The 26,195-nt window shown below is 37.5% G+C and overlaps 1 protein-coding gene across 2 annotated transcripts in view; it reads left to right on the forward strand.

Moving 5' to 3' along the window:
- The window catches only part of AKAP6 (A-kinase anchoring protein 6), a 539,834-nt gene that overhangs the window by 138,398 nt on the left and 375,241 nt on the right, over positions 1-26,195 (forward strand). The window contains exon 1 of one of the 2 annotated variants that reach the window (XM_049113620.1): positions 18,642-18,904. The exons of the other annotated variant lie outside the window; for it this stretch is intronic. The gene's annotated coding sequence lies outside the window, so the exon portion shown is untranslated. Of the gene's footprint in view, positions 1-18,641; positions 18,905-26,195 lie in introns of those variants that run through there. 2 annotated transcript variants of the gene reach the window in all.

The raw sequence follows: 26,195 nt of genomic DNA on the forward strand, positions 1-26,195 counted from the left end.
AATAGTCATGTAAATAATCAGTCATAATTATTGTTTTCTTGGTTCATTCCTAAGCTTTACAATAAATATAATTAACAGGTAAAAGAATAATGTATAGTGTTAGTGTTATAAAGTTTTCAAGTTCTGTAAAATATTTTATGTGTGATCTTAAATTTGCATTTGTCAAACAAACAATACAGTTGTACTCTGTTTTACTATTTGCACTTTGTTTTAGTGTTCTAAATTTGAAGCATGAATTAAGAATTGCAGGTGGCCACACAAAAGGATGAAATTGATATAACTCAAGTTTTGATTCTTCCTCTTGATAATCACTGTTTCTAATATGCTATTTTTTTTCTAATATGCTATTTAAACAATAGATATGGAGGCAAGAAATGCTTCTGCAGCAAGCTCCAATGATTCTGGACCCTTAGAACTTAGTCTGGAAAGGAATGCCTGTAGTTAGGTTCCTGCATGTCAGGGCTGACAGTGTAACTGGAAGCTTTTTTTCTTTTTTTTTAATGAACTCCCATGTAGAACATAATGTTAATTAAAAGTAAAAGAGAGAGAGAGAATGAGAATTTGAGGCCAACCCACATATTATTAAAACTGCAGGAATTCTTCATTTTAGAAGTTAGCCATGGCGTTAATATAAAGCAGATTGACATTTGCTTGGTTCATTATTATTTTCAAATTATTCACAAATGATTCCCCCTTATTGCCTACACCAGGAGTAGGGTAGGGAGGCGTCCAGAGGGACAGCAGCAAGACATCTTGCCCAGGACATTAAGTTATGGATTGAGAGTTTTCTAAGCCAGAGGTGGAGAACTCTTACATTTTTGCTGTTTCTCTCCCATTGTTTTTCTACTCTTTGTATGTCTGCATGAAGTCGTCAGGAACATTAACTTCCTCTTAAAGATTTTGTGACAGCTATGTACTTGACATGAGTGGCTGAGTGGAATGATTACAACAAAATGGAGGAAGGGCTCATAATTCTATATAACAAATGAGAACTTTAGAAGCTCTTCTCTTGCTGCAAGACTGCTTCCTAGAACTTTCAGGAAATGCCATTTGAGTGATAATTTTGTACCCTATATGCACATCCTCCTTTTTTGTACCCAAGTGCTCTCATTTATCTGCTTTCCTCTTCTTCCTGCTTCTACATGTCTTGAGGATATGCTGGCTCTCTTGGCCTTCTCCCCACCCCCTTCTTGGCAACTTCTGTTTGCTTCTTATTTCTTCACTGGACCAGACATGAATTTGTTCTGGGAACTTTTAGTAATCTATGGAAAAGGTTGTTAAAGGCTTCATGTCAGATGTTCAGTTGCTTGGTAACTCAAAGAACCTCCTGCCAAGTTTATGTTCAGAGAATTAGAAAAATGGTTCAGTCCCCACTGTTTTTGGGTCTGGGCAGCATCAGTTCACCAGCTCAGCTATGTCTAAGGAGTTCCCCACACAGACACAGAGAAGAGCCTCAGCCTTCCCAGAGCATGGAGGGTGAGGGCAGCAGCAGAGCTCATGCGGCCAGGTCTGAAGAAGCACAGGGGAGGGTGCCCTGTAGTGAGTGTACGCACTTTTGCAGAGCAACAAAAACTGACTGGTCAATGTATGTTGGTGAGGTGGTTTGAGAGTCTGTTGGTTTTTCTACTTTAGGATCTCTCTCACACTCTCATTTCACTTCCGAGTATCTTTCAGGAAACCTATAATTTGAGACTTAAAGGACTCTAAGAAGTGGTACCATGTAACCTCAGAGCAATGTTACAGAACTCACTCTTGTTGCCAACATCCACAAATACATAAAACCAAACAAAAATCCCTTAGGATTATGGACTGGAAGCTACCAACCTGGAGGAAATGAGGCTTCCATAGTGGTAGATAGGATGAATCTGGGTGAAATATTTGATTTTAACACATGTTAATTGCCAAAGCATCAGAAACACCAATGGTCACGTGAAGGGTTTGTTCCTCACTGAACTGCAGGTGATATTTACTGCCTGATATTTGCTGTACTCCTTCTAAATGGTGTCAGGGTCCTCTATTACTCGCACAAATCATTGGCCTTGTAACTTCCCCAAACTGTAACCCAGAGGAGGCAGAAAAACGAAGACAAAAAGGAACTGCCACAGCATGAATAAAAAATTAGTGTTTGTTGCACCCCAGTTAGGGATGGGGAGTGGGAGGGGAGCAGGATCTTCTCCAAGACTGGCTGGCTGGGAGCCAGGATTATTCAAGTGGAAATGAACAGGGAAGGAAGGGGAAAGAACAAAAGTCCTTTTGAAGGGTACAATAAAAATTTTAGTGAGTCTTCAAATGTTGCATTATCTTGTAAAAGTAGGCATTGTATCAGTTGCAAATTAACTTTTAAATGATTGAATTGGGATAAAAACTTAAAAATGATTGCAACAAAGGAAAAGATCTCAGATTAGCAACAATATTTATACTAAAAAGTTTTCAGTGTTCAGAGTAACAGATTTTGGTGATGGTTTTAACTGTTGGGAGCTCATTTGATTTTCATTTGAATGGACGAGGAGCGTGTCTAAAAATAAGAATGAGAACTAGGGCATCTGCTGCAGTTTTTCCTAAGACTACAAGTAAATTGAATATTACTCTTTTTCATAATTAGGGCTATTAATTATATCCTGGTGTGGTTTAAAAGTATCTGAAGCAGGTAAATGTAGAGGAGGAATATGATCTTTGTGCTTTTACTCTCATGGCCTTGGAGTAGGAATAAGGATCATTGCTTGGTGGATACTGACAAAGGGTGTAGGCTGGTGTCCATGGAGAGGATGATCCTGATGAGAAGCTGCATGTGTGGGATGATTGGTTCATATAATCAATCAAGACTAGTTCATATAACCAGGTTTTTTTTTTTTTTTTTTTTTTTACAAAGATTCCCTTCCCTTTTGAAAATGCTAACTACCTAGATGACTCTGGGGGTTTGAAAGGAGTTAGGCAAGTAGAAAGGATTTTGGTGTCATGGATGTTCTCTCAGGTGGCCTAGGAAGCTTGTTCTGTTTCCTCATTTCTTGATAGTGCTGAAGTTAAGGAATATTTTGGAGTGCAAAGCTACATGGATGAGGTAAGAATCTAGAACTCTTGAGCCAAAAATGATGGATTAGAGAGAAAAACACTTTTTTCTTCTTTAAAGGCTAGACCAACAGGTCAAAGTTATAAAAGCAAATTTGGATAGCTTTCTAGTTGTTTCACAACTGAACCATCTTCTTAAAAAAAAAAAAATAGCAGCCCTTTATCCTTGAATATGGAGCAGGAATCTTGAAGGGGTAATTTCTTCCTGGGGTGGGAGGTTGACAGATGGCTCCTGAGGTTCCTTTCTACTGTGAAATCGTATGATTCTCATAAAAAGGTTTTTCTTCTCTGCAAAATGTACTTCACATATTGACACAGCATAATAACAAAGGTTTCTTCCTCCTCTGATTTGAAACTGACATGAAAACTAATAAATAGTATGAAAAAAAACAAAATTCTTTTTTAAAAATATTGATTGATTGATTGATTGATTGATTGATAGACATAGAGAGAGAGAGAGAGAGAGAGAGAGGCAGAGGCACAAGAGGAGGGAGAAGCAGGATCCATGCCGGGAGCCCGACATGGGACTCAATCCCAGGACTCCAGGATCGCGCCCTGGGCCAAAGGCAGGTGCCAAACTGCTGAGCACTCCAGGGATCACAGAAAACAAAATTCTAATGGTAAAACTGATGTTAGTTGTTCACCTCTTACAAGAAGACCAGAACTTCAGAGGTACCCTCAGGAGAATCCACCTGACTTATTTACCTCTCTTGGTCATATATAGTGAGATTTTTAAAAGGTAACGGTGATTATGATGATTAAGATGATAAGTGTTCCTTGAATGAGAAAGAGGAAATGATTTAGAATTTTATGAAGTAAAATCCAATTCATTTCTCATAGGTAGACAATGTTAATAGTTTTTTGTTTTATGTTTTTAATTCTTTCAGGATACTTCTAATTTTGGGTGGTGTTTTTTTAGGAAGTTTTGCTTCAAGTTTATTTTATTTTTTTAAGTATATTTAAATTTGTTTTTTTTAAAGATTTTATTTATTTATTCATGAGAGACAGAGAGAGTGAGAGAGAGGCAGAGACACAGGCAGAGGCAGAAGCAGGCTCCATGCAGGGAACCTGACGCGGACCCGATCCCGGGACTCCAGGATCAGGCCCTGGGCTAAAGCAGATGCTAAACCATTGAGCCACCCAGCCTGCCCTAAAGTTTATTTTTTAAAAAGATTTTCTTTATTTCAGAGAGATAGAATGTGTATCCATGAGCACTTGAACAAGCAATGGGAGGAGCAGAGGGGGAGGGAGAGGGAGAGAGAGAATATCAAGCCAACTCCATGCTAAGTACAGATTACAACCCTGAGATCATGACTTGAACCAAAATCAAGAGTCAGACGCTAGGGGTAGCTCAGCGGTTTGGCGCCTGCCTTCGGCCCAGGGTGCAATCCTGGAGTCCCAGAATTGAGTTCCACAACGGGCTCCCTGCATGGAGCCTGCTTCTCCCTCTGCCTGTGTGTGTGTCTGCCTCTTTCTCTCTCTCTCTAGGTCTATCATAAATAATAATAATAATAAAAAGAGTCAGATGCTTAACCAACAGAGCCACCCAGGAGTGTCAGTTTTGTTTAGAGTTTAGATCTTATAAAAAATAAAATAATTTTAGTTGAGAAGAACTAAACCATACTAAATGGTTAGATAATTGATTTCATAAATTATAAGTGTATCTATATTCACCCACACTTAATTTCATTCAATATCTAAGAAGCTGATTTGAAGCCCTGAGTATGTGGAAGAGTCTTCTCAACTGTTAGCCTCATTGCAAGACAGTAGTTCTCAACCAGGAGTGATTTTGCCCTCCCCACCCCCCCATCCCCAGGGACATTTGGCAATATCTAGAGACATTTCTGAAAAGATGGGAGTACTATTGGTATCTAGGGTGTCTAGTGCGTAGATGCCACAGATGTTGCTAAACATCCTGTAATTCACAGGGCAGCTCCTTAGAACAAAGAATTATCTGACTCCAAATGTCAATAATCCTGGTAGATATGTGATATTACAGATAGAATATCCCCTCCCAACAATATCTGTAGGTCTTTCCTTCAGATCTGATCAGATTTCAACTTCTTTTTTTTTTTTTTTTGTTTTTTTTTTTTTTTTTTTTTTTTTTAGATTTCAACTTCTTGACTAGAGGGTTGAGGTCATACTGAGTGGGACCTGAGTAGAAGATGTGAGCTCTAAACATTCAATAGATATATATATATATTTTTTTTAAGACTTTGTTTATTTATTCATGAGAGACACAGAGAGAGGCAGAGACACAGGCAGAAGCAGAAGCAGACTCCTCGCAGGGAGCCTGACGTGGACTGGATCCCAGGACTCCAGGATCAGGCCCTGGGCTGAAGGCAGGCGCTAAACCGCTGAGCCCGGCTGCCCTCAATAGGTATATGTTGACTTAATTCCTCAGTTTAGGGTAAGGTGCCCTTGCCTTCAGTTGTGTTTGGTATCTTCCAGTCTAGACACTCTCCATTTTGCTCTCTCCAGAGAGAGCACATTTCTTTTTCTTTCTTTTTTTTTTTTTAAAAGATTTTACTTATTTATTCATGAGAAACACAGAGAGGAGAGAGAGAAGGGCAGAGACACAGGCAGAGGGAGAAGCAGGCTCCATGCAGGGAGCCCCATGCGGGACTCGATCCTGAGTCTCCAGGACCACACCCTGGGCTCCAGGCGGCGCTAAACCACCGGGCTCCCCACCCGGGCTGCCCAGAGAGGCACATTTCTAACAGAGGGTATCTGGGATTCTAGCAGCTTCTTAAATTGGCTTTCAGGCAATTATCCTGTTTTTAGGCCCATCATACCCACTGCCAGGGGAATGAGATATCATCAATTCTGAGGCATTTCTGGGGCTCCACATATAAACTGGGTTGACTCTCAGTTTCCCGCTGCCAGATTAAGCTTTTTCTGACCTGCTAGATCAGTTACTTCTTTCCCAGTTTTCTGGTCTCTGAAATTCTTTGTCATTATTATTTCTTTTATTCTCTTTGTTTTGAAAAAAATTCCTTTAGTGATATTTTTGCACGATATTAAGAGGGAGCAGAGGCTAATGAGAGCATGTGACTTTCTGTCTTTACCAGAAGTATAAAATCATTTTTCTTCTCCAATATGTTTTCTGTAATACTGGCTACTCCATTTGCCTGCTAATACCAGGAAATGCCCCCCACCCCCAACACACACACACACTGGTAAGAGAAGGGTTTTATTGAGTATTGAGTCTTGGTTTTTGTGAAATAAGGTTCAAAGTTCCCATTACTAAAAAGAAAACAAAATAAAACATTTCTCAGTATTACTTTTATCCTCTCTCAATTTTTTCTCTTTAACTATTTCAGAGCTACTTATTTAATATTTATTAAATATATAATACATATGCATATAATATATGCTCATATTACTTATTTAATATTTAATATGTAACATACAATTGTCCTACCAGTCTATTCATATAAAGCCTTTATTTCCCCAGTCCTTCATGCACTCACACTCTCACTCCCACCCTGACTCATATATTCAGTATGTGTTTATCACATGTTTGCTATGCAGAAGGGCCTGAGTGAGACAATATGTAGGATGCAAAATTGTGTCCCATGGTTCCTGCTTTTAAGGAGTTTACAATCTTCTTTGCGTCTTTATAGAAGTATATTAAATGACATGACATATTTCTTTGATAATGTGACATACCTCATAATCTTTATACATAGCATTGACACACTACCATCCTCCCCTTTCATACCATCAGCTTTGAAGGGCATCTTTGGGCAAGGCTATGTCTGCATAAATATGTGTTATAATGTGCAGGGACTCCACTTTTATCAGATGTCATAACCAAAGGAAAATTACCATACATTTCCCTTTGTGTCTTCTGTTGAGTCCTTAGGAGATGAAGCTAAAAACTCATTGCTCAATATTCCAAAGGAGCGTCCAGTAGTCACTCTTCAAGTCACCAGGAAAGATCTCCCTAAAATCAATTAATACGTGGCAATGTGCCCAGGTGCGTGGTAGGTAGATAGATCTTCTGTGATATGTGCCAGGGATGATGGTGTTAGCAACCTGCCTTGGTCTAGTCCTGTATTTCTTAACATTTCAAATACGAATGCCTTTTAATAAAGAAAAAAGATGGTAGAATGAGAGTAGGTGCAGATGATGGACCTTTATTTGTCCTAATCTTGAATTTGGAGGTTTTCATTGTAAATAGGGCAGTCAGTCCTACACTTGCCATTTTACATATAGTGTCTCCTGGATTCTCACTGAGGAGGCTATCTAGAGGTCCTTAAGAGTAGGTATACTGTTTTTTTTGTTTGTTTGTTTTGTTTTTTGGTATACTGTTTTAAATTGCCTGTCTTTCTTTTTTAACAGCTTCTTGCCCTGATCACCCAAAGATACCATTGTAAGGATATCATTAAACAAGTAAGAGAGGGTCACAGGGCCCAAAGAAAATATTTTCAAGGCAAATCATTTTTAAATCTTGTAATATACAGTCATCTGATGGGGGAAGCTCACAGTTTTTCAACCACAGATTTCTCCTTTGCTTTCTGCTCCAACTCATCCCTGCAACGTAACTCAAAGTGAAATGCGCTTTCATTGTGCTTTCTGCTGCATTCACCACAGCTCTTGGCACTATGTCTTGATGAGAGGAGCTCTTCAGGTGTTTCTTCATTGACTGATGGGTGAAGTTGGGCTGCAAGAAACAGTGTTGGATTTCTCTTTTTCTATGGAGTGCATCCTCCTTACAGTTTGGGGTTTGCCTTTAATGATTTTGTCACAGGCAGAAGGATGAGCTCAAAGTAGAGATCTAAACTGACAGCCTATGCAGAGGATCAAAGGGGAACACAGCCACAGAGTCCAGGAGATGCCAGTGTCAGAAGTTAATCATAAATTTAGCTAGCCAGAATCTAGAATGCCAGATGAAGGGTTCCAGGGTGAAACTAGGAACATATTGAAAGGGATATAAGCTTATTGAAAGCCAAATGAGTGATTCAGAGTTGAAATTAAAAGGTGAATAAGGGGCATCTGGGTGGCTCAGTCAGTTAAGCATCTGCCTTTGGCTCTAGTCATGATCTCAGGGTCAGGGGATCAGCTCCACATGGGGCTCCCTGCTCAGTGGGGAGTCTGCTTCTCACTCTGCCCTTCTGCTTATGCTCTCTCTCTCTCTCAAATAAACGAATAAAATCTTTTTTTAAAAGGATGAATAAAATGGGAAGCTAAGCATGACTTTCAGTTTTTTCTCCTTTTAATACTGATCGATTGTTGGATCAGCCTGGGCATGTAGGTGCAGAGACCACTGAAGTCAGAGGGCCAGAAGGCAGGGTAGAAAAGACTTCTTGCTTTTGACTACATGAAGTCTGGAATCCATTCTCTTTTTTATACAAATAATACTTAGAGTTTTCTAGAGCAGTGCTCCCCAAAGTGTTCCCTAAAGGAGTATTAGTTTTTTTAATGCAGAAAAATATTTGGAAAACACCAAATTAAACAAAATTAAGAAGTTTTTTTTCCTGAAGACTCTTAGAAGCAAATGTGTGCTATGTATTTCCCATTGAAGTGTATAGGAAGTGTTTCTCAGATGTATTCAGCCTCCAAACCTTTTCTTTTAAGAGCGTCACAGGACCAGTATTATGTGGACCACATTTTGGGAAATGATGTTCTGGCTGCTATCTGGATATGCATGTAGAATTTTCATGTCTTCTACGCAGAACATTTTGTTCTGCTGGCTGTCAGAGCTCACCTTGTGAAATTTTGCAGCTGAATGAATATATTAGTACATATTAGTCCTTATCTTCAAAGCAGTGTTTATTAAGATGACATAATGCATTGAGGAAATATTTGAAGCCCTTTTACTTTACAGCCACGTTAGAAAGAAAATGACCATGGTAGAATTTCTGGGCAGTTCAGATCTTTAATTTAGTCTTGCCCTAGGGAGAAGATGACCTTGAATAACTTACCAGATTAATCCATTTACTGAGTTAGATTGCCTTTGTTCAGATAAATTTGGACACATGTTTAGTTTGAAGCAGAAGTTTTTAAACTCCTCCTCCCCCCAGTTTGGTTTTAAATAGAAGATTGCTTCTTGGCCTTTTGACTAAGATCAAGGATAGTTTTAAATAGAGGTGATTGATTCAATTATAACCTAAGAATAAGATTTTTGATATTTTTATCCTTAAATATTTCATAGACACAGAAATAACCAGTGATACTGGAAAAAGTAAAAGACAAAAAGAAGAGGTTAAATCTGTATGATGATGAATTCTTTTGGAGATATAATGCAATATAAGGGTATAGAAGACCTTCTGTTAGCCATTGGATGATGTCATTATATGTGTTATTTTATGTAATGTCCATGCATTTCTGAAAGTTTTTAGGTAATGTGTGTGTGTGTGTGTGTGTGTGTGTGTGTATGTGCCCATCTCAGTCCCTTAACTGAGAAAATACTCAATAGCTATTTAAAAATTGCCTTTGGGGCAGCCCGGGTGGCTCAGTGGTTTAGCCCGGCCTACAGCCCAGAGCGCGATCCTGGAGTCCCGGATGATGTCACACGTCAAGCTCCCTGCATGGAGCCTGCTTCTCCCTCTGCCTGTGTCTCTGCCTCATTCTCTCTTTCTCTCTGTGTCTCACATGAATAAATAAATAAAATCTTTAAAAAAAAGTTGCCTTTGTTATTGTAAGGCTTTTGACTACTTTTTGAATAATAAAAACCAGTGTTATTTAATTCAAGTGGACTGCTTCATAGTCTGAACCCAAGATGTTATTTTAAAATGGTTTGCCTTCATAAAGATAAATATTTCAAATTCTGTAGTAAAACTACATTGCTTTACTTGGGTTTGCCTGAACACTGAGATCCTGTTATAATATAAACATTGTTATATTTAAGGTGTGTGTGTGTGTGTGTGGTTTAATATATAAATGTAATTGTAAAAGGTTATAAGAACCCTGTGAAGTGATAGCCAAATACCTTTCTTTTTTGTAGTATAGACTGATAAACATGTTTTAAAGGACAGAGACTTGACCCAGAAGGAGATACTCCTATCTTGTCCCTAGAGATCCTAAAAAGGCCTTATACTAGGCATTAACCCCTTGCCACAGTCTGTGAAAAGTCTTATTGGCACAGGGACCAGAAAAGAGAAACTCTTATCTGTATCTGCAGAGACCCTATAGGTGACTCCACCTTCTTCACAGCCATAGACTGCCAGTCTTCCAGCAGTCTGGGGGCTGGGGTCCCAGCAGGAGACACTCCTCCTATCTATGCCCTGGGAGATCCTGAAAGGACCCTGTATCCGAGCCTCTTCACAGACTCAGTGTGTCAGTAGTTCTGATGGCACAGAGACCAGGCAGCAGATACCTTTGTATACTTTCAGAGTATCCTGAAAGGGCCCTAAATTTGGTTCTTTGCCCTCCTAGGTACAGTCATTGAGTAGTACAGCTGGCACAGGGACAGGTGGAAGATTCCCATGTTTGCCCCTTAGAAGATTCTGAAAAGGCACTATACTTGGCTCTAGACCTTATAGTCACAGGCCAGTCCAGCCTACTCAGGGACCTGGTGGGAGACGTATCTATTTTTGCCTCCACAGGAAGAGGCAGACTTCAATCTTAGCTATCTAATCTGAAACAGCCCTGTGGATTGAGTTTCAGCCATGATCCACAGCCAGTCTTGTCCACCCAGGAACTCATCCAGTAACCAGGTAGTTGTCTTCTCAGGGTCCTGGGAAGAGCCACACCTGCCACAGACATGGCAATAGGTCCCCTCTCTGAGGACCCAACTGTAAACCTTGAAGTAGATTCTTGTTCTAGCATAACCTTACTGAACAAGATACTAGAGGCAGTCCCACCTACACAGGGACCAGGTGCAACACACACCCACCAAGACCCTGGGTAACAAGCCTGACAACCATGGATCTTACTGCGTACCCAGTTACAGCCTCATAATCAGCTCCAACCCAGCACAACTGTGATTCTGAAGGTAGTCCCATCAACTCAAGGAGCAAACAGAAGGTCTTTACCTGGTAAAATCAATCTGTAATGACTGGAAAAAGATGTTGGTTCTTTCAAATGCATAGACATCTCTGTGGGATTATATGGATAATAAATAAGCATGCAAATATGATACCACCAAAGGAAGCTAATAAAGTTCTAGTAATTAACCTTAAAGAAATGGATATCTACAATTTGCCTGACAAAGAATTAAAAAAAAAATCATCTTAAAGAAACTGAATGAAAGGCAAGAGAATATAGATAACTAAATGAAATCAGGAAAACAATGCATGAACAAAATGAGTTTAATAAAGAAATAGACACCATAAAAAAGAACCAAACAGAAATCCTGGAGCTGAAGAAGATAGAACTGAAAAATTTAAGAGAGACAACAGACTTGGTCATACAGAGGAAAAAATCAATGACCTCAAAGATAGATCTTTTGATATTAGCCAGTTAGAGGAACAACAACAACAAAAAGAAAGAGTGAAGAAAGCCTACATGAGTTAAAGACATCATCAATCAAATGAACATCATATAATGAGAGTCCCAGAAAGAGAAGAGAGGGAAAGGAGCAGACATAATATAGAAAGAAATAATAGCTGAAAATTCTGCATATCTTGGAAGAGATATGGACATTCAGTTACTGAAAGCTCAAAGGACCTCAGGCAAGATCAACCCAAAGATTATGCTAAGACATATTGTAATCAAATGTTAAAAGTCAAAGCAAGGAGAGAATTTTGAAGGCAGCAAGTGGAAAATGACTTATCACATGCAAGGGAAATCACAAAAGGCTATTGGTGGATTTCTCTGCAGAAACCTCACAGGTCAGGAGGGAGTGGGATGATATATTTAAAGTGCTGAAAGAAAAACTATCAGTCAAGAATATTGTACCTTTATGCCTTGAAGGCATAACTGTCCTTCAGAAATGAAAGAGAGATAAAAACATTCCTAGACAGACAAAAACTAAAGGGGTTCATCACCACTAGACCTGCCCTACAAGAAATGCTAAAGGGAGCACTTCAAGTTGAAATGAAAGGATTCTAACAACATGAAAATATAAAATTCACTAGTAAAGGTAAACATATAGTCAAAATTAGAATACCGAAATAATGTAATGTATAAGTGTACACATTACACTGTATAAAAGTGTAATGTAATGTATACATCACATTAGGGATGTATAGGGATGCCTGGGTAGTTCAGCCGTTGAGCATCTGCCTTTGGCTCAGGGCGTGATCCCAGAGTCCCAGGAATCAAGTCCCACATTGGGTTCCCTACATGGAGCCTGCTTCTCCCTCTGCCTATGTCTCTGCCTCTCTCTCTCTCCCTCCCTGTATCTCTCATGAATAAGTAAATAAAATCTTTAAAAAATATATTATAAATAGCTAAAGGCACAATAATTTGCTAATGGATACACAACATAAAAAGATGTAAAGTTTAATATGAGTAGCATAAAATGTAGGGGGAGGAGAAGTGAAACTGTAGCTTTTTAATGAGGTTGAAGGTAAGTAGTTATCAGCTTAAAATAGACTGTTGTATTTATAAGATGTTTTATGTAACTCTCATGGTAATCACAAAGGAAAAGGCCTTTACTAGTTATACAAAAGACAAAGAAAATGGGAATAAGGCAATCACTACAAAAAATCATAAAGGAAGACAGTAAAAAAAAAAAAGGGGAGAAAGGAACAAAGGAACTAAAAGAAAATAACCAATGACAATAGTAAGTTTTTACCTACTACTAATTATATATAAATAGATTAAATTCTCCAATCAAAAGGCACAAAGTAGCTGAATGGATAAAAAGAATAATATTAGCAATGTGCTGCATACAAGAGACTCATTTAGCTTTAAGGACACATGAAGATAGAAAGTGAATAGATGAAAAAAGATATTCCATGCAATTGTAACAAGAGAGCAAGAGTGGCTATATTAATATCAGATAAAATGGACTTTCAGTCAAAATTACAAGAGATAAAGATGATCACTCTATAGTGATAAAGGAGTCAATTCATCAAGAAGATACAACAATTGTAAATATATATGTACCCAACATTGGAATGCCTAAATATTTAAAGTTAATAGAACTGAGGGGAGAAATAGATAGCAAGCAATACAGTAATAGTAGAGGACTTCAAGATTCCACTTTAAACATTGGATAGACCACCTAAACAGAAGAATAACAAGGAAACAGCAGACCTGAATAACACTATGGACTAAATGAGCTTAATAGACATATACAGAATATTCCATATAATAGCACTAGAATACACATTCTTCTCAAATGCACACAGAACATTCTCCAGTATGGATCGTACAGTGGGCTGCAAAACAAGTCTTAACAAATTCAAGTCACTCAAAATCGTATCTAGTATCTTTTCCAACCACGGTAGTATAAAAATAGAAATCATTAACGGGAGGAAAACTGTAAAAATTCACACACCCAAAAAAATATATGGAAATTAAAAAACACATTCCTGAACATCCAATGGATCAAAACAGAAATCAAAAAGGAAATCAAGAAAATATGTTGAGACAAATGAAAATGTAGGGGATGCAGCAAGAGCAGTTCTAAGAGGGAGTTTTGTAGTGATAAATGACTACATTGAGAAAAAAAATCTCAAAATATAGCTGAGCTTTATATCTTGAGGAATTAGAAAAAAAGAACAAACTAAGCCCCAAATTAGCAGAAAAAAGGAAATAAAAGATCAAAGGAGAAATAAATGAAATAGAAACTAAAAAGACAGTAGGGAAAAAAATCAATGAAACAAAGTTTTTTTTTTTTTAAGATTTTATTTATTTATTCATGAGAGAGAGAAAGAGAGAGAGAGAGAGAGAGGCAGAGACAAGGGCAGAGGGAGAAGCAGGCTCCATGCAGGGAGCCTGATGTTGGACTCAATCCTGGGTCTCCAAGATCATGCCCTGGACTGAAGGCAGCGCTAAACCACTGAGCCACCCGGGCTGCCCTAAAAGTTGGTTTTTGAACAGATAACAAAATTAGCAAACCTTTAGCTAGACCTACTAAGAGAGAGAGAGAGAGAGAGAGGACTCAAACAAGATTAGAAATGGAAGAGGAGGCATTACAACTAATGTTACAGGAATACAAAGTATTGAAAGAGGCTATTGTGGAACTATTATGCCAATGCATTGGATAACCTAAAAGACATGGATAAATTCCCAGAAACATACAACCTACCAAGACTGAATTAGGAAGAAACAAAATTTGAACAGACCAATAATGACCTAGGAGACTGAAGCAATCATCAAAAACTTCTCAACAAAGGAAAGCCCAGGACCAGATGGTTTCAATGGCAAGTTCTACTAAACATTTAAAGAATTAACATAACTTCTCAAATGCTTCCAAAAAAATAGAAGAGGAGGGAACACTTCCAAATTCATTTTATGATGCCAGCATTACCTTGATACCAACACCACATAAGGACGCTACAAGAAAAGAAAACTTCAGGCCAATATCCCTGATGAGTGTAGATATAAAAATTCTCAACAAAATATTAACAAACCAAATTCAACAGTACATTAAAATGATCAGGGCAGCCTAGGTGGCTCAACGGGTTAGCGCTGCCTTCAGCTCAGGGCCTGATCCTGGAGACCTGGGACTGAGTCCCATGTCGGGCTCCCTGCATGGAGCCTGCTTCTCCCTCTGCCTGTGTCTCTGCCTCTCTCTCAATCTCTGTCTCTCATGAATAAATAGATAAAATCTTTAAAAAAAATAAAATGATCATATACTATGATCATGTGAGATTTATCTCTGGGATACAAGGATAGTTCAACATACATAAATCAATAAACATATATATCACATTAATAGAATAAAAAATAATCATATGATCCTCTCAATAGATATAGAAATAGCATTTGACAAAATTCAATATCCTATCATGATAAAAGCTCTCAAACTGAGCATGCAAGGGACCTACCATGAATGGCCATAGATGACAAACCCACAGCTAACATCATACTCACTGGTCAAAGGCTGAAAGCTTTTCTTCTAAAATCAGGAACAAGACAAGGGTGCTGACTCTTACCATGCCTATTCAACATGGTACTGGAAGTCACAGCCAAAAAGTTAGGCAAGAAAGGATATAAAGGCATCCAAATCAGAAAGGAGTAAGTAAAATCATCTCTGTTTCCAGATGACATGATCTTATAAATAGAAAATCCTAAAGATTCTACCCCAAAATTGTTAGAATATATGGATTTAATAAAGTTGCAGAATACAAAATCAACATACAAAAATCAATTGCATTTCTATTTGTTAACAAAATATTTGGAAGAGAAATTTAAAAATTGTATCATTTACAATAGTATCCAAAGTGATAAAATACTTAGGAATAAATTTAACCAAGGAGATAAAAGAACTGTACACTGAAAACTAGAAGACATTGATGAAAGAAATGAAAGAAGACAAGAATAAATGAAAATAAATTGGGTTTGTGGATTGGAAGAATTAGTATTGTTAAAATATACAAAGCTTTCTATAGATTTAATATGACTTCTATCAGAAGTCCAATGGTGGGCAGCCCGGGTGGCTCAGTGGTTTAGCGCCACCTTCAGCCCAGGGCGAGATCCTGGAGACCCGGGATTGAGTCCCACGTCAGGCTCCCTGCATGAAGCCTGCTTCTCCCTCTGTCTGTGTCTCTGCCTCTCTCCTTCTCTGTGTCTCTCATTAATAAATAAATAAAATCTTTAAAAGAAAGTTCAATGGTATTTTTCACAATAGAAAAAACTATCCTAAAATTTGTATGAAGAGACCTTTGAATAATAGCTAAAGCAATCTTGAGAAAGAACAAAGCTGGAGGCATTACACTTCCCAAATTCAAACTATACTGCAAAGCTATAGTAATAAAAACAGCCTGATACTGACATAAAAACAGACACATAGACCACATGGAATAAAATAGGATAGAGAGCTCAGAAATAAAACCATGCATATAGAGTCAACTAATATTTGACCAGTAATCCAAAAATATTCAGTGGGGAAATATTCTTTGCAATGTATGATTTGGGAGAAAATATTTGCAAACTATGTGTCAAATAAGGAGTTAGTATTCAAAATATGTAAGCAACTCATACAAGTGAACAGTAAGCAAACAAATAATCCAATTAAAAATGGGCAGAGGACTCGAATATACGTTTTTTCCAAAGAAGATGGGGTACCTGGGTGGCTCTTTGGTTGAGCATTCGACTTGGCTTTAGCTCAGGTCACAATTGCAGGGTCATGAGATGGAGTCCCACATTGGGCTTTGTACTCAGCGTGGAGTTGGCTTGAGATTTTCTCCCTCTCCCTCTGTTCCTCCCTCTGCTCCCACTCCCTTGCACGCTCACTCTCTCTCTCAAATAACGAACTAACTAAAATCTTCAAAGAAGATATACAAATAGCCAACAGGTATATGAAATGGTGCCTCACATAACTAATCATCAGGGAATGCAAATCAAAACTGTGATGAGACATCATCTCACATCTGTTAGAAGGACTATTCATAAAACATATGAGAAATAACAGGTATTGATAAGGATATGGAGAAAAGGAAACCCATGTTCTCTGTTAGTAGGAATGTAAATTGGTGTAGCCACTATGGAAAACAATATGGAGGTTTCCCAAAAAATTAAAAATAGGGGCACCAACCTGGCTCAGTCAGAGGAGCATGCAACTCTTGATCTTGGTATTATGAACTCAAGCCCCACATTGGGTGTAGAGATTACCTAAACAAATAAATAAAAACAAAAACAAATTGAAAATAGAACTACTATATGATCCAGCAATCTCACTTCTGGGTATATATCCAAAGGAAATGAAATCATTATCTTTTTTTTTTTTTTTTAAGATTTTATTCATTTATTTATTTGAGAGAGAAACAGAGTGAGTGAGTGAGCCCAGGGTGAAGAGTAGAGCGAGAGGGACGAGCAGAACATGTGCTGAGCGTGGAGCTTGATGCAGGGCTCAATCCTGAGATCATGACCTGAACTGAAATTAAGAGTCAGACACCCAACTGACTGAGCCACCAGGTCCCTGAAATCATTATCTTGAAGATATATCTGAATCCCCATGTTTGTTGCAGCATTATTCACAATAGCCACAATATGGAAAAAACCCTAAATGTTCATCAATAGATGAATGAATAAAGAAAAGGTGATATGTCTATAATGTATCCATAAAAAGGAAGAAAATTCTGCCATTTATGACATGAATAGACCTTGCAGGTGAAGTAAAATGAGTCAGACAGAGAAGATAATTACTATATGATATCACCCATATATGGAATCTAAAATAAAGCCAAATTCATAGAAACAAAGTAGAATGGTGGTTGCTATGAGCTAAGGGTAAGGAAAATGAGGAGATGTTGGTCAAAGGGTACAAACTTCAGATTATATGATGAATAAACTCTAGGGAGCTAATGTACAGCATAGGGGCTATAGTTAACAATATTGTATGTTTAAAAGTTGCTAAGATGTTCTCACCATGTGCAAAAAATTGTAATTATACAAGCTGATGGATATGTCAGCTAACCTTATTGTGGTGATCATTGTGTTTATCAAATCAGCATATACACTTTAAGCTTACACAATGTCACGTGTCAATTATGTCTCAGTAGAGCTGGGGAAACAAAGAAAAAAAATGGCAAAGGAAAGTACAGAGACTTACTCTTTATGTTCAAGATCAATCTTCTCCAGCTTGTTTCTCCTTAAAGTTCACTTGAGAATTAAGTATACATAGACGCTGCTAGTTCTTCCTCTCCTGGATATGAAGTTCCTGGAGGGTTGGGGAGGCAGTCAATGAGTGTTGACTAACTTGTTTTCTAGCCTACCCAGGAAAATGTCAAACAAAGTGAGATGTTCATTAAATATATTTTTTCTTAAACTATAGTGTACATAAAACTGTCAGGCTGATATACTTCTTCTACCTCCTTATAAATCTGTCCAAATCTGTTTTCTTTTAAATTTGCATATTATTTTGCACATTTTGGTAGAAAAAGAAATCATATTCTGTCAGCTGTTTCTGTTTTTACATGTCAAAAAATAAATAAATAAAACAAAAAACCAGGGTGCCTGGGTGGCTCAGTTGGTTAAGTGTCTGACATCAGCTCAGGTCATGATCTCAGGGTCCTGGGATGGAGCCCCGAGTTGGACTCCCCACTCAGCATGGAGTCAGCTTGCTCTGCTCCTCCCCTGCTTGTGCACTCTCTCTCTCTCTCAAATAAATAAATAAAATCTAAAAAAAAACCAAAAAACTCTCACCTTTTAGACACCAGCTTAATTAAAGGGCCATTCCAAAAGCTCTTATTTTAATAATTGAATCATCTGCATGTTAATAAAATATTCTGGATTGTTTGTTTTCAGGCAAAAGTAACATTTCTTACTGAAGAAACTCATTCAAAGGACCCTGAGTATCCAAATCAGTGTTTGAGTCATACAGAACTATTAACAATGACAGGATCAGGGCAAAGGCCACAGTGAATAGAAGCTATGACAAGCAGAATTTGTCTGAGATTCATTTGTATTTGGCTGCAAATGACTAAGTGAGGCCAAAACTAGCTGTGTCATGTGATGTATGATATATTTGAAAGATTATAAATGGACGATTTCTAGAGTCTATTGGAGAAGGACCAGTGGTTTCTGAGTGTCACATCAGTTGTTAACTGTTGCTAACAAAGAAAGATAGGAAAATAAGAATAAAAGGCCTAGGAGATAGCTTTCAAGAATCTGAGTTGCTCTTGGATGGAAGTGAGGTGCTCATGTGCGTGGATGATAGAGCTCATCGAAGACTTACCTAAATAGGGCCAGGAAGTGAAAGGCTCGAAAATGATGACCTTTCTGGGAACGTGCTGCTCCTTTTCTTCCACACCACTGCTAGACTCGGGGAGTGGTGAGTGTTAAAATCAAATGGCTGGAGGGTTTAACTTTCAGCTCGGGCTTGAGCTCTCTAGTGGTAGAGGGGAGAGTGTATGGGTTAGTCTGTTAACAATGTTCAGCATTTTGCCCTTTGTACTCTTGTGATTTAGAGGGGTGCCCTAAATTAAATTTTTTTTTCTGTCTTTGCTGAAAGGAAGATCCGGCAAAAATATCTTGTAATATTTAGTTTGTAAATAATTTTCTAGAGTTGATAAAGGATCTGCTGGGTTCTTTTTAGAGGCTTTTAAGTCATTGGCCTTTACTTAGCATTTTCTATTATTGCTATTTATTTCATTAAGCAAGAGAATAAATAATTTATTAGGAGAAAGACAAAAACTCAATGAAGGTGAATTTATGCTTAAAATAGCTCATGCTCCATCCTTTTATTGTCTACTGGAGTACACAGCACAAAAATATTTATGAGCTTATACTACCTCTCTACTTTTCAATAGAAAATATGTATTTTATTTTTCTTTGAAGGTTCATGATATACAACTTTCATTTGTTCTAGGAATTATTTTTTCAAAACATTAATTCATGTCAGAACAAGTCATATTTTATTGGACACTCACCTTCAATTTAGATGGCTGATGGGGCAGAAATGCTGGACAGTATTTAATGGATATGTTGCATTTTAAGCAAAACTATTCTAATATGTTTGAAAAAATAAATCCTACCTTGTTGAAATTGTTTTTTTGAAAAGCAGACATAGTACCAGACCTTAATTATTCTTTTTGTAGTAAAGGACATCCAGATGGAAAATCTCTGATCACATCAGATCTTTGGATATTAAGAGCTTTTGCCGTGCTCCATTAGTATTTTTTAATCTGACATCAGAAACTTGTAAAGAAAATCCTTTTTGCATGTCTGGGAAGTTAGGGTGAGTAGGAAATAATGCTTTTGAAAATCCTGGTCTTTATGGGAGTTCATCACCCGTAAAATGCTTTCTGTTTATGGAAGAACAGCAGTATGGGTAGTTATTTGATGTGCTCTCATGTTGCAGCATGAAGAGCAAAAACAATGTAATATTAGTTGAAAGACTTGGCTTAAATTCATTATTTGGTATTTCACTCTGATTCAGTTGTCTTCAAAAATAATAGTTGTTCACTTTAGAATATATCTACTTGTGGAACAAATAATAAAATAACCTCACTGTCAACCTGATCACTTAATCACCTGTGGCTTTGATCATGAGATCAGATTTAGTTCACAGGAAGCAGCTCTTTCTTAAAGGGATTATTTGAATGAATCAAATACAATCTTAATGAACTGAGTCATAATAAGCCAGTTGTGTTAAAAAGCTATGATGTTTTAAGAGATGGGTAGGCACAATTTTAAACCTAGTATTTTAATCAAGTCCCCCACCCAATCTTGTGACATTCTCTACCAAAATACACAAAATAATAATTTTAATAACCAAATAAGTTTGGGAATTAATGCACCCCTATATATTGATGCTCAGTGTGCTTGAAAGTTCTAAAGCCCTGTCCTGCAACTAGGAAACTGTTTTATTTTTTAGTCTAGATATTTTTAAGTTTTATGTTTGCATACAAATAGTTAAGAGTCAAGTAGTTCTGAGATTTAAGACAAACAGCAGTCGCTAGACTTTCTTCTTTTCCATGTTCTGTTCTCCAGAGATAACCACTTTTCATCTTTTAACTAATTTTTTTGGTACTGACCTCTGTCTTGAAACAATTGAATGGTATGGCTACTTCCTGAGTATTTTTTCTCTTTTTAAATTCAAGTATGGTTAACATACAGTGTAATATTAGTTTCAGATGTATAATATAATGATTCAATAATCCTGTGTATTTCTCAGTGCTCATCAAGATAAGTGTACTCTTAATCCCCTTTATCTATTTCACCTATCTGCCCTCCCCCCCTCTGGCAAACTACCAGTTTGTTCTCTGTATTTAAGAGTCTGCTAAAAAGCAGACTCCAAAAGGAGCACCTGAGTGATTCAGTCAGTTAAGTGTCCGACTCTTGATTTTGGCTCAGGTCATGATCTCAGGATTGAGATGGAGCTGGGAGTCAGGCTCCATTCTGGGTGTAGAGCTTGCTTAAAAGTCTCTCTCTGCCCCTTCCTCTGCCTCTCCCCCTTTCTCTCTAAAAAGAAGTCTGCTTTTTTGTTTGTCTCTTTTTTCTTTGTTTGTTCATTTGTTTCTTAAATTACAGATATGAGTGAAATTGTATTGTACTTATCTTTCTCTGAATTCTTTCACGTAGTGTTATATCCTCTAGGTCCATTCATGTTGCTGCAAATGGCAAGATGTCATTATTTTTCTTTTCTTTCTTTCTTCTTTCTTTCTTTCTTTCTTTCTTTCTTTCTTTCTTTCTTTTTTTTTTTTTACAGTTGAGTAATATTCTGTTACACACTCAGGCACACACACACTCCCCACTTATTTATCCATTCATCTATTTTTGGACACTTGGATTCCTTTAATATCTTGGCTATGGTAAATAATGCTGCAATGAACAGGGGATACATATATTTTTTTGAATTAATATTTTTGTTTTCTTTGAGTAACTACTCAGTATTGGTATTGCTGGATCATATGATAATTCTATTTTTAACTTAACCTCCATACCGATTTCCACAGTGGCTGCACCAGTGTACATTCCCACTAACGGTGCACAAGGGTTCCTTTTTCTCCATATCCTCACCACCACTTGTTATTTCTTGTGTTTTTTATTTTAGCCATTGTGACAGATGTGAGGTAATATCTCATTGTGGTTTTAATTTACATTTTCTTGATGATTAGTGATATTGAGCATCTGTGTCTTCTTTGCAAAAATGTCTAGTCAGGTCCTCTGCCCAGTTTTTAATTGGATTATTTGGGGCTTTTTGGTGTTGAATTGTATAAATTCTTAATATGTTTTGAATATTAACTCCTTATCAGATTATCATTTGCAGATATAGTCTCTCATTCATTAGGTCACCTTTTTGTTTGATGATTTCCTTTGATATATAAAACCTTTTTATTTCAGTGTGGTGGTCCCAGTAGTATTTTAGTTTTTTGTTTTCCTTGCCAGAGAAGACATATCTAGAAAAATGTTTCTATGGCTGATGTCAAAGAAATTACTGCCTATATTTTCTCCTAGAATTTGTATGGTTTTAGGTCTCACATTTAGGTCTTTAATCCATTTTGAGTTTATTTTTGTGTATGGTTAAATTGTTGTGCCCAAGATTGCGAATCCGAGAAACTACCAAGGAGCCGACACCGATGCAAGCGTTGGAGAGTTTATTTACAAGCTTGAGCTTGGGTCTAAGTATACCCGCCCTACACAGCAGAGCAGGGACTTGGACCTCGAAGTGGGTTACAGCTGGGTGTTTTATAGGCTGGTCTAGGGGATTTTTCAGAAGGGGTGGAGGAATTTCTCAAGTTCTGTTTACATTCTGATATGGGGCTTTCAGGGGTATTGAGCTCTGTTCTCATTCTAATATGGGAATTTCTACCACGGGGTGGGCTCTGTTGTCTTTCTGATATGGGATTCTCTGCCCAGGGCAATTCTGAGCTCTGTTGTCTTTGATATGGGATTCCCTGCCAAGGACATTGAGGACATTCTGCAGTTTTTCCCATAAAGTTCAGCTCTTACTCACAGGGGCCTAAGATGGCTGTACTTGTGCTAATGCTAAACTTTAGGTGGGATGGCCTTAATTTTTCTCGGCCTCCACAAAATTAAGTGGTCCAGTTTCATTGTTTTGTATGTAGTTATCCAGGTTTCCCAACACCATCTGTTGAAGAGACAGTGTTTTCCCCGTTGTATATTCTTGCCTCCTTAGTTGTAGATTAATTGACCATAAAAGTGTGGGTTTATTTCTGGACTCTCTCTGATCTGTGCCATTGATCTATGTGTCTCTTTCTGTGCCAGAACCATGCTGTTTTGATTACTACAGCTCTATAATATATTTTGAAATTTGAGAGTGTGATACCTTCAGCTTTGTTATTCTTTCTTAAGATTGCTTTAGATATTCAGGATTTTTCAAGGTTCCATGAAAATGTATTTTTTTTCTCTCATCATTGTTGATTTCTCATTGTGATAGATGAGAATTTATTTAGCTTGCCCCCCATCCCATCTATCACTCTCTTACAAGTGTGCATGTGAATATGTGTGTGCACTCTTACAATTCCCACCCTCTCATTCTTCCTGTAAAATTATATTGTGATTTGGATTATATCAACATTTAGTGTTTGTATTATTAAGATTATATAAATGTGATTTTTAGCTAACCTGGCATAGAGCAATATGATTCTTGTTCTATTTTTATACACTTTTAAATGTTTTTCTGGAGTTTGTAATTATTATTCATTTAGTTTTTTATGTGTTTATCTCTAATTCAACCCTTAGTTCTCTACTAGTTGAGTAAATCTCTTGTAGCTATGTATGTTCATTTACATCATGTTTTCTCTCAATGTCACTTGTTTGAGCAGTCTTTCTGAAAGTCTTCTAACCTGTCCCATTCTGGACTGTTTTCCTTCCTTGTTTGGTACACAGCTGCCATCTTGAGATTTCCCTTCTTCATCAACCATGGAGTGGTTTCTGTTTTCTGTTTCCCACGACTTCCTCTTTCTGGGTTTCCTTTGTTTTGATAGAGTATCTAGAGACACTGATATCTTTTGAGAAGAGTATGTGAGAGCACACAAAAAGTGTGCTTTTTGTGAGCTTAAATATCTAAAAATATCTTTATTCTATCCTCACAATTGGACTGTTTATCAATGCATATTTTTGGTACACAAGTCTATGCTATGCTATTTTTGGTACACAAGTCTATGCTATAATTCTTAACTTTTTTTTTTTTTTTAAAGTAGGCTCTACACCCAAGGTGACTCAGATCAAGAGTCTTTAGTCTTTAGGTCTTACCTCTATATGCTATAATTCTTTTTCCTTCTTAAGGAAAACAATTGTCTTCTAGCTTCCAATGTTGTTGCTATGGAACAACACACTCTTGTGTGTCTCCTCTATTTTCAGTACTCCACTACTGGCATTTATGATCGCTAAATGTGTGGTGGTGGTTTTTACCACACTAAGAACTTGTGCTAACAACTGGCTATCCTATAATTTAACTCAATCCTGACATTATCTACCTGAAGATAGTGTCAGATCCTACAGGTTAAGGGATCAATTCCACAAAACTGTCTCCTTCCACCCACTTCAGATGCCAAGTGCAAGTCCAGGTTGTTACCAGTGTATCTGACTGGCTATAATTCAACCCCCTTCTCAGGTTCCTGCCAGCTCCTTTTCAGGTTTTCTTAATTTTCTATACCCAGTCACAGAATGCAGGAAAACAGTTTACTTACTAGATTACCAGTTTAATACAAAAGATATTAAACAATACGAATGACAGCAGATAAAGAGATACATAGGGCAAGGTCCTAAGCACAAGAGCTTCTGTCTCTGTGGATGTGTTTTTGTTCACCAATCTGTGTAGGCCCTCTGAACCTCATCCTTTTGGGTTTTTATGGAGGCTTCATTACTTAGAAATGATTGATTAAATTACTGATCATTGGTGATTGACTCAACTTCCAGCCCTTATCTTCTTTCCCCTGATTCAGGGGTGGGACTGAAAGTTCTAACCCTTTAATCAAGATTGGTTCCTCTGGCAAGCAGCCTCATCCTTAAAGGCTTTCCAAAAGTCCCCTCATTAACATAAATTTGAAAGGGAGTTGTTGAATAGCAGGACACTCTTTTCACCTTTATGGCTCTGGTACTATTTTGGGAACGAAGGACAAAAGACCAACTGCTATAACAAAAGATGTTCCCCTTGCTTTGTGCTTAGGAGATTCCAAGTGTTAGGAGCTCTCTGCCAGAAATGAGGGCATAGATCAAAATATATTTCTTATTATAAGTCACAATATCAGAGTTGCTGTTGAGAAATCCAAGGCAGTATTATTTATGATTCCTTGTATATGCCTCTATCTCTAACCCAGATTTCATTTTCCCTAATATTCTGAGATTCCAAATAAAGTGTTTGTCTATTTGCATATACTTGGTGGGTCTTTTTAATCTAGAAACTCTTGTCTTTCTGTTTCTTAAAAGATTTCATTGATGATTTTATCCTTTCTCTTTCTTTTTGCATTCTGGAACTCCTGTTCTCCAAATGTTGGGTCTCCTAGATTGGTTACTAATTGTCTTACCTTTTCTTTCCTAATTTCTATTTATCTTTTTGCTTTACTTTGTGTGAGATTTTCTCAACTTTATTTTCAGCCATTATATTGAGATTTCCCCTTATGCTGTCATGTTTTTATTTTTCCAAAGTTCTTTTTTGTTCCAAAAATATTTCTTTTAAAAATAACATTCTATTCTTGTTTTATGGTTACAGTATCTTATCTCTGATAATCTTTCTCTTTCAGTTAAGTCATCTTCTCCCTGCATAACCTGTTTCCTCCAGGTTGAGGTTTTTTTGTTGCTTACTTTGGGCCTATTATCCATATTAAGGCTTTCTCTAAATCTGTGCTAAAAATCCTTGAGTGCCTGATCATATTTAGGAGTAGGAGACCAGAATGCTGAATGAATGCTCTGCATATTTGGACAGGCCTATTGACTGTGAATGTCACTGTAGGGTGATCTGGATGTGCTAGTTTTATTATCTTGTCTTCTTGGACTGATCAGATCTCCTGGAGAGGGGATCTCTCATCTCTTGACTGGAGAGTAAAGGCTTTGGAGAATCAAGTTGGGAGAGACTGGCAGGAAGGGAGAGATCAGCATGCAGATTGGTATATTAACTCAGTCCACCATTTTCAAGGTACTTCTGTCTTCAACTGATCACTGTCCCCAAGTCCAGAGACCTTTTAATTGATCCTTTTTGGAGAATACAGTCTTCTGCCAGAATTGGGGGTAGGAGCAACCACCCAGCAACACAGAGTAAGGAAAGATTTAGAGTTCTAACTTATTTTTAAACATTGTTCAATCAGAGTTAGTCTCAATGTGTTATTGCCCCTTTACCAGACAGAGTTAGGCCAAACTCAAGGTTAAGGGCACAGTCCTCCAAGGCTGCCAAGTATGCCCAAAGCTTCTGATACCAGCGCAAATTCAAGGGTCCTCAGTGTATCCTCACTTCAAACCAGATGATTATAAATTTGAAGGTCCTTATAGACTCCTTTGGATTTGCTAATTTGATCTATCAACTCACAGAACTCAGGAAAGCATTATACTTGTGATTATAGTTTTATTATAGTAACAGAATGCAAATCAGAACCAGCCAAAGGAGGAAACATATAGGGTGGAATCTGGGACTGAGAAGATTCCAACCACAAAGTATTCAC

This window comes from Canis lupus, chromosome 8, assembly GCF_003254725.2.
Source record: "Canis lupus dingo isolate Sandy chromosome 8, ASM325472v2, whole genome shotgun sequence".
NCBI lineage: Eukaryota > Metazoa > Chordata > Mammalia > Carnivora > Canidae > Canis > Canis lupus.